Consider the following 13,858-nt stretch of genomic DNA (forward strand, 5'->3'; position numbering starts at 1 on the left):
AAGAGCTATCCATCCTCTTGTAGTAGAACAACCTATGAGTTAGTTTTTGTGAAAGTTCTTCCAGACACCTGAGGGAAATTGTCCCCACTCTATTCTTTTTCCCTTATGTGCCCATCATCTCTGAAGTATTTGAAATACACAGTGCTATGGTTCGATTCTGTCCCCACCCAAATCACATCTCAAATTGTAATCCCCATGTGTTGGGGGAGGAACCTGGCAGAAGGTGATTGGATCATGGGGGCCGTCTCCCCCTTGCTGTACTCATGATAGTGAAGGACTTCTCATATCTGATGGTTTAAAAGTGGCATTTTCCCCTACTCTCTCTCTTAACTTCTGCCATGTAAGATATGCCTTGCTTTCCCCTCACTTTCTGCCATAATTTTAAGTTTCCTGAGGCCTCCCCAGCCATGTGGAACAGTGAATCAATTAAACCTTTTTCTTTATAAATTACCCAGTTTCAGGTAGTTCTTTATAGCAGTATGAAAACAGACTAATACGCACAGTGATCACTTTTTATCACATAATTAAATTTAAGAAAGTAGTAAATAGAAGAAAATACTCTGTAACTCATATCAAATAACGTAAGTGTTGCTTGTACCCCAAATTTCTGGGCCAACTCATTTCTAGAGTCTTATTCATCCCCCAAGTAATGCTATGGATCTTCCTGCCTCTATGTTTAAAACCCGTCCCTGAAGTCCACCCAAGAGGTTGACTTTGATCTCCAAGTTCTGTGCCACATACATCTCCATTAGAATATGTTGCTCATTTCTCCTTCAGGGCTAACCTTTGCATACAGCATTCATTTACTCATTTAAGACATTTTTATTAAGCATCTACTATGAACCTGGGCTGTAATCAGTTTGGGGGATACAAGTTTATTCACCATTATGGACAAACCAAACCTGGTTCTGGCTCACGTGGAGCTTGAAGTTTACTGAGGAACATAGACAAATAGGAAAGAGTAATGTGGGGTGACAAGTACTTTGACAGAAGTTAAACAGAAGTCATAGGGAGCACAGAGTTGAGAAATGAGGAATGCTACTTTCCCAAAGAAAGCCAGAAAGACCTCTCTGCCTCTGCTGGTCTCAAGTTTCATCTTCTAGGTATTCCCACTACCTTTTTATCCTCTTTCCTGCCTCTGGAGAGCCAAAGGCCACAAGGTGCAACTGCACCTTGACTTTCAGCCACATAACCAGTTAGAAGTCATTTTCTTTTTACCCTTACTGTCTAGCAAGTCCCTGTTCTGCATCATTTTTGCCAAACCAGGTTTTCCTCCTAACCTCCTTTGGCCACAGCCTCTTCTTGGTCCACAACAAATGACCAAGGGTTTCCTATTGACAGGAACATAGGGCTACTATCTCAGTGGGACAAGGATTTAGGGTCATTGTCCCAGGAGTGATGATGCGTCACGCTCCTTGTGACACATCTAGGTTAAGGGCTTAGGAGAAGACTTTTGTGGTTGTGGGGAGAGTTTTCTCTCTAAAACTAACAAGACTGTATGGGAATACCATCAGCTCCTGAGGCTTCATTAGAGCTGAGATCTAACCAGAGGATATAGGGTGGAACTAATGATATTAAGTCAACTATTCAAATGAAGAGATTTGCATGCATTTCCAAGCTCAGGGCCTGGTATACCTGCTAAAATTTTAATAATTTAAGCTGGGGACTTCAGCATTTTTATTGCACATTAACTGACTACACTGGGTAGGAAATACGCATCAATAAATTCTATTGGATACTTCCGGGGACGAGGTGAGAGTTTCAAGATGAACAGTGTTTATTTCTGTACCAACAACCACAGCTCTTCTCTTATTCTTTGTGACACTTATTCAACCCACATCACAGAAAATGAAGTAACAAGATCACACATTCGTTGTATTCTATGGACCCTCTCCTTCATAGGATGATTACATTACCAGGTCACCCACTGTCTACCCACTGACTTGAGACTGACAATTCATTAGGCTTTTTGTTTTTTTGAGAGGAAGTCTTGCTCTGTTACCCAGGCTGGAGTGCAGTGGAGTGATCTCAGCTCACTGCAACCTCTGCCTCCTGGGCTCAAGCGATTCTCCTGCCTCAGCCTCTTAAGTAGCTAGGACTACAGGTATGCACCACCACACCCAGCTAATTTTTGTATTTTTAGCAGAAATGGGGTTTCACCATGTTGGCCAGGCTGGTCTCCAAATCCTGACCTCAGGTGATCCACCCGCCTTGGCCTCCCAAAGTGCTGGGATTATAGACATGAGCCACTATGCCCAACTGAGCTGATATTTTTATTATCTTTTTTTGCCAGTTGAGAAGCCTGAGCCTCAGAGGGTAAGTGATTCCTCTCATTTATGCCGCTGGCGTCTGGTGAGGCTTGGTCTCAGCATTCAGGTATGCAGATGGGTATGTCTGTGGTAGGGAATAGAAGTCTGCTCTTAATATTCTGCTGACTGCTCAGTGTTTTATGATGAGCCCAAGTCATCTGTCTTGCATCAATTTTTCCTCCATTGTTCTAATGTTTCTCTTTAGATAGAGCAAATTTATTCTTTTGTTCACCAGCTGGTCCTTTTACCTTTGAGGAGGTAAAAGAAGTAGGTTTCCAGCAGAGGAAGAGGGAGTATGAATGAAGGTCACGGGAGCATAGAGCAGGAAGGAATGGTCCCAGTGGAGTTGCCTAGTGTCATCTAGGATGACAGGCAGATTCATAGAATCTGTCTTCAACGTAAGGTGAGGCTGTGCCTATGGGAAGGAAAGAAATGGCAGTGAGGGTGAGCAGCCTCCTAGAATACACCTGGGCCCTGCTCATGGTCACTGGTTAGTTGGAGCCACATCTGGGTCTGAGATTCAGTCTGTACACAAGATTGCTGTGATGGATGTACTTTCATTTCATCACATCCTATTTTTATCACAGCAGTATCAAGAAAATGAACACACAAAGCTAGATCACCATGGAGAGCAGGCAGTTTAGATGTATTTATTTGTTTTTTTCCTCTGTATTTTTAATGTTTTGCTTGATTTCTCCTCATTTGAAGTTGCTCCTCTGATGTTACAGAGATAACATTTGCCTGATGATCTCAATCAGAAAGTGGTCACAGGAGTAGCATTCCACAGGACACTGACCATTCGCTCTTGGGAGCACATCGTTTGCACAAGGGCAAGGGAAAGGGCAGCCAAGGCCGGGGCGAAACGCAGCGCCCTCAGCTTCCAGAAGGAAGCATGGGGAGAGCGCCCTCTTGTGGAACTTGACTCACTGTCTAATCTGCCTAGTAACAGGCTCTCTTTCGTAGCTCTTTATACCAACGGATATATTTTTTCCCCATGGATTTGTGTTTGAAGGTATTCTTAGAAAATTCTGAGTACAACTCTCGGTTGCTTTTCATAACCACGAAGAACTGACAATCTGAAGTCAATGTGCAATTAAAAGGTGGCATTTTTTAAAGAGGGCCAGATTAACTGTGAATTACCTCCCAAATTGGCTTGTTGGGTAATTATTTTCATATTTTGGTGCAGAGCCTTTCAAAATATGGGTTTTGCAATTACGTTAAAAAAACAAAAAAACAAAAAACAAAAAAACTACTCTCACCTGTGTAGGATTTAAGCAAAGCCCAGGCAGTTTGGGGTTATTTTTAGTCCTGATTAATTATTCAGCCAAGATAATTCCACGTTCAGCAGCTTATTTGGAAGAGACATGACAGCTGGGCTCTCAAGTCAGCCTCAGGTCAAAGCCGACATCTTCATAGCAAAACCGTGCTCTCCCCACATTTTGGGGAGAGGGCAGCGGGTTGCATTTTCTGTGACACTGGTGTCAGCTTTGCCAGCCTGGAGCCCGTGAGTGGAGGGAGAAACTGCTGATTCAGGGGACTTCAGACACGGCCGATTTCACAGCAGCGAAAATAGGTCACTAATGACACGTGGCAATGAGCCAATAAACTGCAGCCAGGAGCTTGGAAGGGTCTGCTGGTGGCAAGATCCATTTCACTAGAACTCCAGAAAGAAAGCAATCTGCTTTAATTTGTTTAAAACAACCATAGGGTTGTAGAACTCAGAGGCCAAGATTGTGATCTCGTTCCTCCTTGCCTTTATGTTCCTAAGCGTTCAAGTTTATTGTTTCGGTTTATCCCTTTTCCATTCCCATGAACTGAAATAACTGGAGCTCCTGCTTCTTTTTTGAATAGTCAAGCTCATGTGATTCTTTTTTCCCTTCAAGTGCCGGGGGGAGAATGAAGACGATATGGGTTGACTCTGTGTCCCCACCCAAATCTCATCTTGAATTATAATCCCCACGTGGTGGAGGGAGGGTCCTGGTGGGAGGTGATTGGGGGCTATTGGGAGGATCATGGGGACGGTTCCCCCATGCTGTTCTCGTGATAGTGAGGGAGGGCTCGCGAGAACTGATGGTTTATAAATGGCAGTTTCCCCTGTGGCTCTTTCTCCTGCTGCTGTGAAAGACGTACCTTGCTTCTCGTTTGCATTCTGCCACAATTGTAAGTTTCCAGAGGCCTCCCAGCCATGTGGAACTGTGGGTCAATTAAACCTTTTTTCTTCATAAGTTACTCGGTCTCGGATGTGTCTTCATAGCAGTGTGAGAACAGATTAATGCATGCGACAATGATGATATTATCCTTTCTGATTCCCTCGTGTTGATGCTGATGTGACTCTGGTCGGTTTAGTCCATACCATACTGATCTTCATAAAACCATCTCTGTGATTTGGGAGTGGTGTCATGTGTTGCCATTATGTGAGAAAATAGTATTTTTACTTCATTTTGGGTGGTCACTCTGGATTGATGTTTCCCATTAATATCCTGAAAGGTGAAGGGGGGAATCATAGAGAAGAAGGCTGGAAATGGCTAATCACCCTCCATATAGGCCTGGTGAGATTCAGAACAGAGCTTAGACCAGAGATTCCCAAACCAAAGTGAGCCTCAGCATTCCTGGGAGGGCCTGTTAAAAACTAGGTGGCTGGGCCTCACTCTCTTATTCTGATTCATTAGGTTTGTACGAAAAGCCCAAGTATGTGCATTTCTAACAAGTTCCCGGGTGATGCTTGTGCTGCTGATCCAGGGACCTGCATAAACCTGAAGTGCTGGCTTAGGCAGGTCAGCAGTGGCCTCAGCACTGCCCCACATAAGCAATTTCCCCATCCTAGAGCTTCGTCCACACTGCAGACAGTTTAAGGGTAGAGACCATTTCTCATTCATCTTTAAATTTCCAGACTCTGGCATAGTGCTTGACACAGATGTGTTAAATAGTTGTTAAATTAATCAATGACTGAACTCTATCAGCTGATCTTCTTAGAATTTCTTACTTGAAGTGGGTAATCAGAGATGTTTTACTAAAGTTCTGGAATCACCTTAAATAGGACATTGGTTGCATTGAATGTAAATGATGAAATCACTGAAATTAATATTTAAAAACACAGTGGGCCTGGTGCCGTGGCTCACACCTGTGATCCCAGCACTTTGGGAGGTGGAGTGGGGTGGATCCGGAGGTCAGGAGTTCGAGACCAGGCAACATTGTGAAACCCTGTCTCTACTAAAAAATACACAAATTAGCCAGGCATGGTGGCACACACCTGTAGTCCCAGCTACTTGGGAGGCTGAGGCAGGAGAATTGCTTGAACCCAGGAGGCAGAGGTTGCGGTGAGCCAAAATCATGCCATTGCACTCCAGCCTGGGCGACAGAGTGAGACACCATCTCAAAAAACAACAACAACAAAAAAAAACAGCAGAGTAAGGAGAAATAAGGTAATATGCTCTCCTAAGGGTTGCTCAGGTTGAACAAAAGGAGCTAGGTTTTAGGAAGAAGCTGTGCAGAGGAAAGCTGGGCCTACCAAAGCGAACAAGGTGTTTTACCACCATTTATAATAAAAGACAGAAACCTTCTGCAAGAAGTATATTAAGATGACTTGGCACCTTTTCCCTGGAGGGTTCCATGCACTGAACTTCACAGGGCAGGGTAAGACATAGTTCTTGTATCAAAGGAGAGTTTTTGGCACAGTTTGTGACTTGGGGACTATGTAATATGTTGACAACAAGTATGTAAATCCTGGAGATCAGCTTCTAGGACTTCTCTGATCTGTGTCTTCATTCTTTTATTTGGATGGGAACAAAGGGAAGAATGGAGTTTGAGTCTGGTTTGGTTGGAACCTTCCACCCCTCATGACCTTGTGGCTGCCTTAGCATGTGCCCTCTCCACGTGTTGCTGGGCATTTTCTGGCATGCCTCTTTTGTTTTTTTGTGGGTTTCTTTTTATCATGCTATCCTTCTGCTTGGAATGTCTCTCTGCTGTCCAACCAGCCTAATCCTGGATAATTCACACTTAACCATTTATAACTTCCCCTAGCAGCTACCTCTCCCAGGAAGTCTCTTTAGGTGTCTCTTGTCTGTGTTCTTATAATACCCTATGAATACCTCAATCACTCATTCACTTATTCATTCAACAATTATCTATTGAGTTCCTAATAGGTGCTAGGCACAGTGCTAGTCACTGGGGATATAAAGATGGACATGACATAGCTCTTGTCCTTAAGTAGCTCATTGCCTAGTGAGAGGATATAAATAATTCAACAAATAATTACAATACAAGTGCAAAGTCCTCAGATAGGAGTAAGCTATCTTACTCCTATCTATTGATGCTATGGAAATACCTAGAAAGGACGCCTAACTCTAACTTGAGATGTCAAGGAGCATTTTCTAGATTAGTAGTCCCCAACTTTTTTGGCACCAGGGGCCAGTTTTGTGGAAGACAATTTTTCCACTGATGATCAAGGGGAGGGATGGTTTCAGGATGAAACTGTTCCACCTCAGATCATCAGGCATTAGATTCTCATAAGGAACATGCAACCTAGACCCCTCACATGCACAGTTCACAGTAGGGTTCACGTTCTTGTGAGAATCTAATGTCACTGCTAATCTGACAGGAGGTGGAGCTCAGTGGTAATGCTCACTGGCATGCTGCTCACCTCCTGCTGTGCAGCCTGGTTTCTTTTTTTTTTTTTTTTTTGAGATGGAGTTTCACTCTTGTCACGCAGGGTGGAGTGCAGTGGCACAATCTCAGTTCACTGCAACCACCACCTCTTGGGTTCAAGTGATTGTCTTGCCTCAGCCTCTCAAGTAGCTAGGATTACAGGCGCCTGCCATCATGCTCAGCTAATTTTTGTATTTTTGGCAGAGATGGGGTTTCATCATGTTTGCCAGGCTGGTCTTGAACTCCTGACCTCAGGTGATTCACCCATCTCTGCCTCCCAAAGTGCTGGGATAACAGGTGTGTGCCACCGCGACCAGCTGTGCAGCCTGGTTTCTAATAGGACACAGACTGCTACTGGTCCATGGCCTGGGGGTTGGGAACCCTTGTTTTAGATAAAGAAATACTTTACTCAAGATCTAGCAGGTTGAATAGAATTTAGCCAGACAAAGAGATAGGAGAAGAGCATACCAATGAGGAGAAGCTTTTGCAAAGCTTATTATTTGTTTATATGATCAGCTGAAGACTGTAGACTTTGGGGGCTGAGACTGTGTTTTATTCCTTAGTCTAGCCCTAACTCATAGCATCATACCTGGCATACAGTAGATGTCCAAGGAAAAATTACTTGAATGTGTGAATGAATGAATTAGCTTCTGCTGCAATGGGTGCTGAGGGTACTAACCAGTAACCTCAGAAGGTGATGATTCTTAAAAAGTGAACCTTTGTTGGCTCAATGGCTCTCTATTCTAATTCTTGTATGCCCTTCCTATGTGCTTATCAGTTGGTTAGCAGACATTAAAATTGCATGGGCTCTATGTGCAGGTTCATTTCATGTTCTGAGTACGATTGCTGATATCATTTCCATGTAGCAGCAAAATGTTCCAACCCAATGCTTTGAAAACAAATGTGCAAATTCAGAAAAGAGGATTAATGCAAACAAGGTTAGAACCGATTGAGCATTTTAACACTGCATGAAATATAAACACATCAAACTGTGTTTTCAGAAACAGACTTCTTTTTTTATGATTGGAAAAATACTGCTTTTGTTGATGGCTCCATCGTCAGTTGCCTCTCGAAGTGTGTTCTGCTGTTAATGGAACAGCGAGGCAGGTCTGCAGGCCCACGTGTCTACCCACTCATTGTCAGTCAGCACTGGATTTCTGAATCACCTGGGAAAATGGGAAATGATTAACTCAAAGCAAAAAAAGGTGACTTACATTTTCTGAATGAATGATAGTGATTGAAGTGCTAACTCCTAAGAGATTTGCAGAGGCGTTCATGCAAGGGGTAGAGAGCGTCCCTGTGTTCTTTGGAGTTGCTTTAAGTGATAGGAACCCTGGCTCAGAGTGGGAGAGGCAAAGCAGGCAAGAAGCAGTGAGTGGGAGAATTGAATAACTTGATTGGAGAATCCTTGTGCTGCTCCTTTATGCCCTGATTGTGTGGGCTGACATCTGGCTGCAAATAGATGCTCAACAAAGGATCATGGCTAACCACGGCTCGTAACAGTGCTTTGAAACTGAGTGCACATTAGAATCACACTGCAGAGTTTTAAAAAAATATCAACCCTAGGGCTTCAAACCAAGAGTTCCCGATTTAATTGGTGTGGGATAGGACCCAGATGTCAGCAACGTTTTAAAAGCTCCCCAGGTGCTTCTATTTGAAAGCCAGGATTGAGACTAATTGTTTGTAGTGGATTAGGAGAGCCTCTTGTCAGCCAAGGAGTGGTTCCTTCACTATGAGTGATACCTTGTCATGATCTCTCTTCCAGGACAAGAGCAGAGAAGGGAGAACAAGAAAAGGGGAGTAATTAAGGGTTTAGTGTGATCCTTTTAAAACCCTAGTCCAGAGAGGCTTTGAGAAACACAGGTTACATCCACACTGATTGATATTGTTATCCTTGAAATCGAAAAGACAATATGGAGAATAATGAAGAGTTGGCAACATTTTAAAAAATGATGTGGCAATGGGTTATTGGCAAGGTACTTCCAGAAGGTCTTAAAATATGTTTGGCAAGAAACTCACTGATCAGATGAAGGGACCCATAAAGTGAAGTTTGAAGGGAAATAAAGATACTGAGGGAAGTGGGGAGAGGAACTGTGGAACTAGAGATCAAGGAATAAACTGCTACATGATTCACTTGAAAAACAAGGGAGGCCTCTCCGAGATCCAGAGGGGAGACAAGGAAAAGGCACAGGGATAATGCTCACAGGTATGGGTGGTGACATATGTTTCACAATTTCAATTTAGAGAACTTAATATAATTTTTTCAATTTATTATTGTAAGTACCACCAACACTGTTAGGGTGAGACTTGTAAGTGGAACCCTCCACCAGAGTTCTGCCCACGAGTTACAGATTTCCAGAAGGTGTAAAGCATTGCAACATTCACATACTATGTTCCATCCCAAGCCTTATGAGGTCTTCAAAACCATACCACAGTATAGAGAATATTTCAGCACTCATTTTAATAATTCACCCTTAAGCTGTTCTAATCTGTGCCCATCTCAATGCAAAATTCAGATTTATTTGAAAAAAAAAATACACTAGTTCAACCTCAGAGGTCCTAGGTTTCTTTCCTTGACCACCTCCTATGCTGAGCTTCCATCTTGTCCCTCCTGGCTGGAGCAGTTAGGTTTACCAGAGTCACATAAGTGAGAGCTACTGTTGGTCTTATCTTGGAAAGCTCGAGCTTTCTGGCATAAAGGAACTCAGATCCCTTAGGACCCTGGGAATCTCACGTGCCTCTGACTCCTTCAAGAGATGCAGCATCTGTATAACCAAAACAACCACCCTCTACTTCCCTGTCATGTCTTGCTTGGCCCTGGAGAACACAGAGGGGAGGCTTCTGTGGATCACTCCTCCACCTTGTATACACACCTCCTAGAATTGGTGTCTCACCGCCTAACTATGTGCCAATGGCTCTGATCTGTAAACAGGATATTGATATTAGATCTCACATAGTTTAAGCTTCTGCCAGTAGAATTTAGCTACCTTCCCGATATCTTCCTGCTATGTCAGAAAGCACAGCTCCTGAGCCCTCGGTACAGGAGTCCATGTGTTTAAACTGAAGGAAAGGACTTCATCAGCTGATATAGTGCAAGAACCTGGCTGAAAGAGATCATGAGGGTCCGAGCATCTGCTTACAGGCCTTCCCTTTCCAGTTTTCAAAGAGTTCAAAAGGGTGGAGGGCCCTAGCTTCTCTTTTATCCATGGAATGCCTTTTCTGGTGCCTTTTCTTACTGTCTCTGGCCTGACATGCTTGGGTCAGGTCAGAGAAGGGCTTCGCCTTCATGGCATGGTTATCTTCAAATCTCCCTTAGTATCCACTAAGCCTATAGGTCTTTGATTCTCTAAGGTTCATGGGAAACGGCTAAGGGTGCTAGGAAAGTTCTATTCAGGATCTGCTCTTACCCCATTATGATGCTAGCCATTTAGCAGAACTCGTATAGTATTTTAAAATGAACAATATCAACTCTGATTCTTCCAGGCAGTTCTGAACTTTGAGGATGAAGATTCACATGCCTCAAAGGTCTTACATAATTTGGTTTCTAAAGAAATTAGCACTCCAGGTATTTCATATCATGATCATCATTTTTATCAATTACTAGATAGTGTCTGGAGCCCCCAAGATCCCTTGTGGCCTTTGTCTAAAACTGAGAAAACCCACTGAGTGAGCAGCAAAAACTGTCTTCTTCTTTTGCCGCTTAGCATCTGAATCTAATACTTACCACTCTTTAAAACCTGCACCGAAAACCATTGTCTCTGGTAAGCAGTGTTGGGCATTCGGAATCTAGAATTTGGGTTTGAGTTTCCTTTGGTGTCTATTTTTAAAAAAAACAATTGTTCATGCAAGTCTAAATTTTATCTGAATTTTTATTCTTCACAGTGCATGTGCTATGGGGCTCAAAGATACTAAGTGGAATGTTTTAAATGGTTACATTTCGAAAGAGTGACTCATCTCAACTTTCCCTAAGTGGTCATGTATTTTGCATATCTATTCTAGAATGCTGTAGGCCCATGGGCATTGCACATTGCACTCACAGAGGGCATACACTTGGCATCTGGCTTAGAATACCCTCCTTAGCCACATCTTTATCTGCTTGGCTACAAATCTGAAACTTTCCGTGCTCTTGGGGATCTGTTTTAGACACTCTCTGGAGTTAAAATGAATGAGCCAGTGCTTGAATATTTCCTATTCCTGTTTGTGCGGCCTTCTGCACGCAGGTAGCGATGCTAACTGCCCAAGCATGTTGCAATTGCATCTGGACTTGCAGAGCAGGCCCTATGATCCAGCTCCCTCTCACAAATACCCTGGGTTTGGTGTGCTCTTCTCTTCTCTGACTCCCACCACCCACCCCCAGTTTTTCCCTGACTCTGATTCACATCTGTAGGAGTAGGCGGGAGGTTTTAGCACTTAGGCCACAGAATCTGAAGCCAGCATGAGGGCACAGATGCTGGCTCTCAAGTGTCCTTAAAGACCCCCTAACCAGCACCACTGACCTCTAAGTATCTCCTTTCCTTGTGGCTTCTTCCATCCTGGCGTTTCTAGATCCTGTGGGTTGGGGTCTGAAGTTTTTGTCCAGCATGATCTTGTTCCTGGAAGTCTGGAGACCACACAAATCCTGGGCCGATTCAACTTTCCAACCTTCTCCAAATGGCTTCTACCACTGGGATACCAAAAAGGGGTTGTCTACCAAGTTTTGGTTGTCAACAAAATTCAACCACCGATTTTGCCTATTCCCTTCCCTTCCACAGCCATAGGATGTTACGGGATGATGATATAGTTTGAATCCTTGTCCCTGCCCAAATCTCATGTTGAATTGTATCCCTAGTGCTGGAGGTGGGGCCTGGTGGGACGTGTTTGGGTCATGGGGGTGGATTCTTCATGGCATGTTGCTGTCTTTACCATAGTGAGTGACTTCTCACGAGATCTGATTGTTTAGAAATATGTGGTACTTCGCCTCCCCGCATGCTCTGTCTCTCTTGCTCCTGCTTTTGCCACGTGATGTGCCTGCTCCCCCTTCAACATCCGTCATGATTGTAAGTTTCCTGAAATCTCTTAGAAGCTGAGCAGATGCTAGAACCATGCTTCCTGTAAAGCCTGCAGAACCGTGAGCCAATTAAACCTCTTTTTTTTTTTTTTAATAAATCACCAGTCTCAGGTATTTCTTTATAACAATGCAAGAATGGTCTAACACAGATAGTTGTCTTTTTCCTTCTTTAGGTACCACCTCTCCCTGACCCCCTAACTTCTCCAGTGCTAGCAAGTGTGATCCTTAAAGCTTAATTGGCACCATGGGCATGGTATAGTCCATGCCTATAGGTCTGGTGCAGGATGAATCCTCCTCTACATTGGTCCTAGTGGGACCTTAAAGTTCCTGAATTTCCATTCCTTCTTTTCCTGTTTAATGTTATTAAGTGAAAGAAATAAGAGGGCAATCTCTGGTATGTAGCCAGAGTTCCTGCTGCAGCTTCCTTCTTAGAAATTACTTAAGAACCACTTCATATGTTTTTCCCTCTCTCCTGTCTTTTTTTCTACTGCATTCTGTAACAAAGTTTCCAGACTCGGTTTATCAGCAGAGATCATTCTCCTTCCCTTCATATCTGGTTAGAAATTAGACCTGCATAGTCCGGTGGTTGTTGGCACTCAGGAAGGCTGGCTGGACAGTCTTTACTGTTCTGAGCCTGACAGGAAGCAGTGTTTGCCTTGAGGCCATCAAAGACCTCAGATACCTCAGAAAGCCGGAGGCTGTCTACCAGTCATCTTCTCCCATCTACACCTGGCCCCTATCGTTCTTTGCTCTTGCAGCATCTCAGAGGTGTGACCCAGCCAGAGTCAGAAAGTTCCCTCCCCACCCCCCACCTCCTCCTTCCCTCCACCTCCACCCCAAGTGCTGGAGCAGTGCATGCTGGAATAGTTTCAGCTTTTTGTAACAAGCAGCTTTAGCAAATGTGTGGCCTGCAACTCCAGTTGGTGGTTCTGATATATGGACCTAGTTTCCAAAACATTTTTATAGACAGAAATTTTCACATATACGTGTACAACTTGATGGGTCGTCAAAAACTAAATATTCCTGTGTAACCAGAACCCAGGTAAAGAAGCAGAATATTACCAGCATCCCAAAGCTTCCTTAATCCTCCTTTCTAGTCACTCTGGATTTCTAGCAGCATGGATAGCTTTGCCTGTTTATAGATCTTATACTAATGGAAGTGTATTCATACTTTATACAATTTTGTGTCTGACTTTGGTGCAACATTATGTTTGTTCAGTTCATCTATATCATTGCATGTGGTCATAGATCATGCATTTCATATATTGTATAGTATATGTGTGGATATACCACATTAAAAAAATCCATTTTACTATTTTTCTCCATTTTTTGCTCCAGATTTTGGCCATTACAAACAGTGCTGTTGTGAACGTTGTGCCTGCCTGTCTTCCGGCTGGACATAGGTAGGTGTTTCTGTTGGGTGGTATGCAGAAGTGAAAATGCTGGGTCATGATATGTGCACATGCAGCTTTGGAAGATACTGCCAAATAGTTTTTCAAAGTGTATGAGAGTTTCAGTTCCTCCCCATCCTCTCCCACACTTGGTATTTTCTGCATTTTTATTGTAGCCATACTGGTGGGTGTGTGATGGTATCTCACTGTTGTTTGAATTTGAATTTCATTTTGAGTGGCTCTGTGGCAGCCCAGGAATGAAGCTAGGGCATCGAATAAAAGATGTTACCGCAGACATATGTCTGTTCTCGCTTTTGAGAGATGCGGCTCTATTAGTCTGTTCTCATGCTGCTAATAAAGACATAATTGAGATTGGGTAATTTATAAAGGAGAGAGGTTTAATGGACTCACAGTTCCACATGGTTGGGGAGGCCTCACAATCATGGCAGAAGATGGAGGAAGGAAGA

The 13,858-nt window shown here is 43.4% G+C and overlaps 1 long non-coding RNA gene across 2 annotated transcripts in view; it reads left to right on the forward strand.

The window, feature by feature from the left end:
• Positions 1–2,060: 2,060 nt before the first annotated feature.
• The window catches only part of LOC111551228, a 162,694-nt gene continuing 150,896 nt past the window's right edge, over positions 2,061–13,858 (forward strand). Inside the window, exons 1-3 of one of the 2 annotated variants that reach the window (XR_002734298.1) lie at positions 2,061–2,104; positions 2,294–2,376; positions 13,339–13,403. This is a non-coding gene — a long non-coding RNA (uncharacterized LOC111551228). Of the gene's footprint in view, positions 2,105–2,169; positions 2,377–13,338; positions 13,404–13,858 lie in introns of those variants that run through there. The other variant, XR_002734299.2, reaches the window with a different exon arrangement.

Source organism: Piliocolobus tephrosceles, chromosome 10 (assembly GCF_002776525.5).
Source record: "Piliocolobus tephrosceles isolate RC106 chromosome 10, ASM277652v3, whole genome shotgun sequence".
Taxonomy (NCBI): domain Eukaryota; kingdom Metazoa; phylum Chordata; class Mammalia; order Primates; family Cercopithecidae; genus Piliocolobus; species Piliocolobus tephrosceles.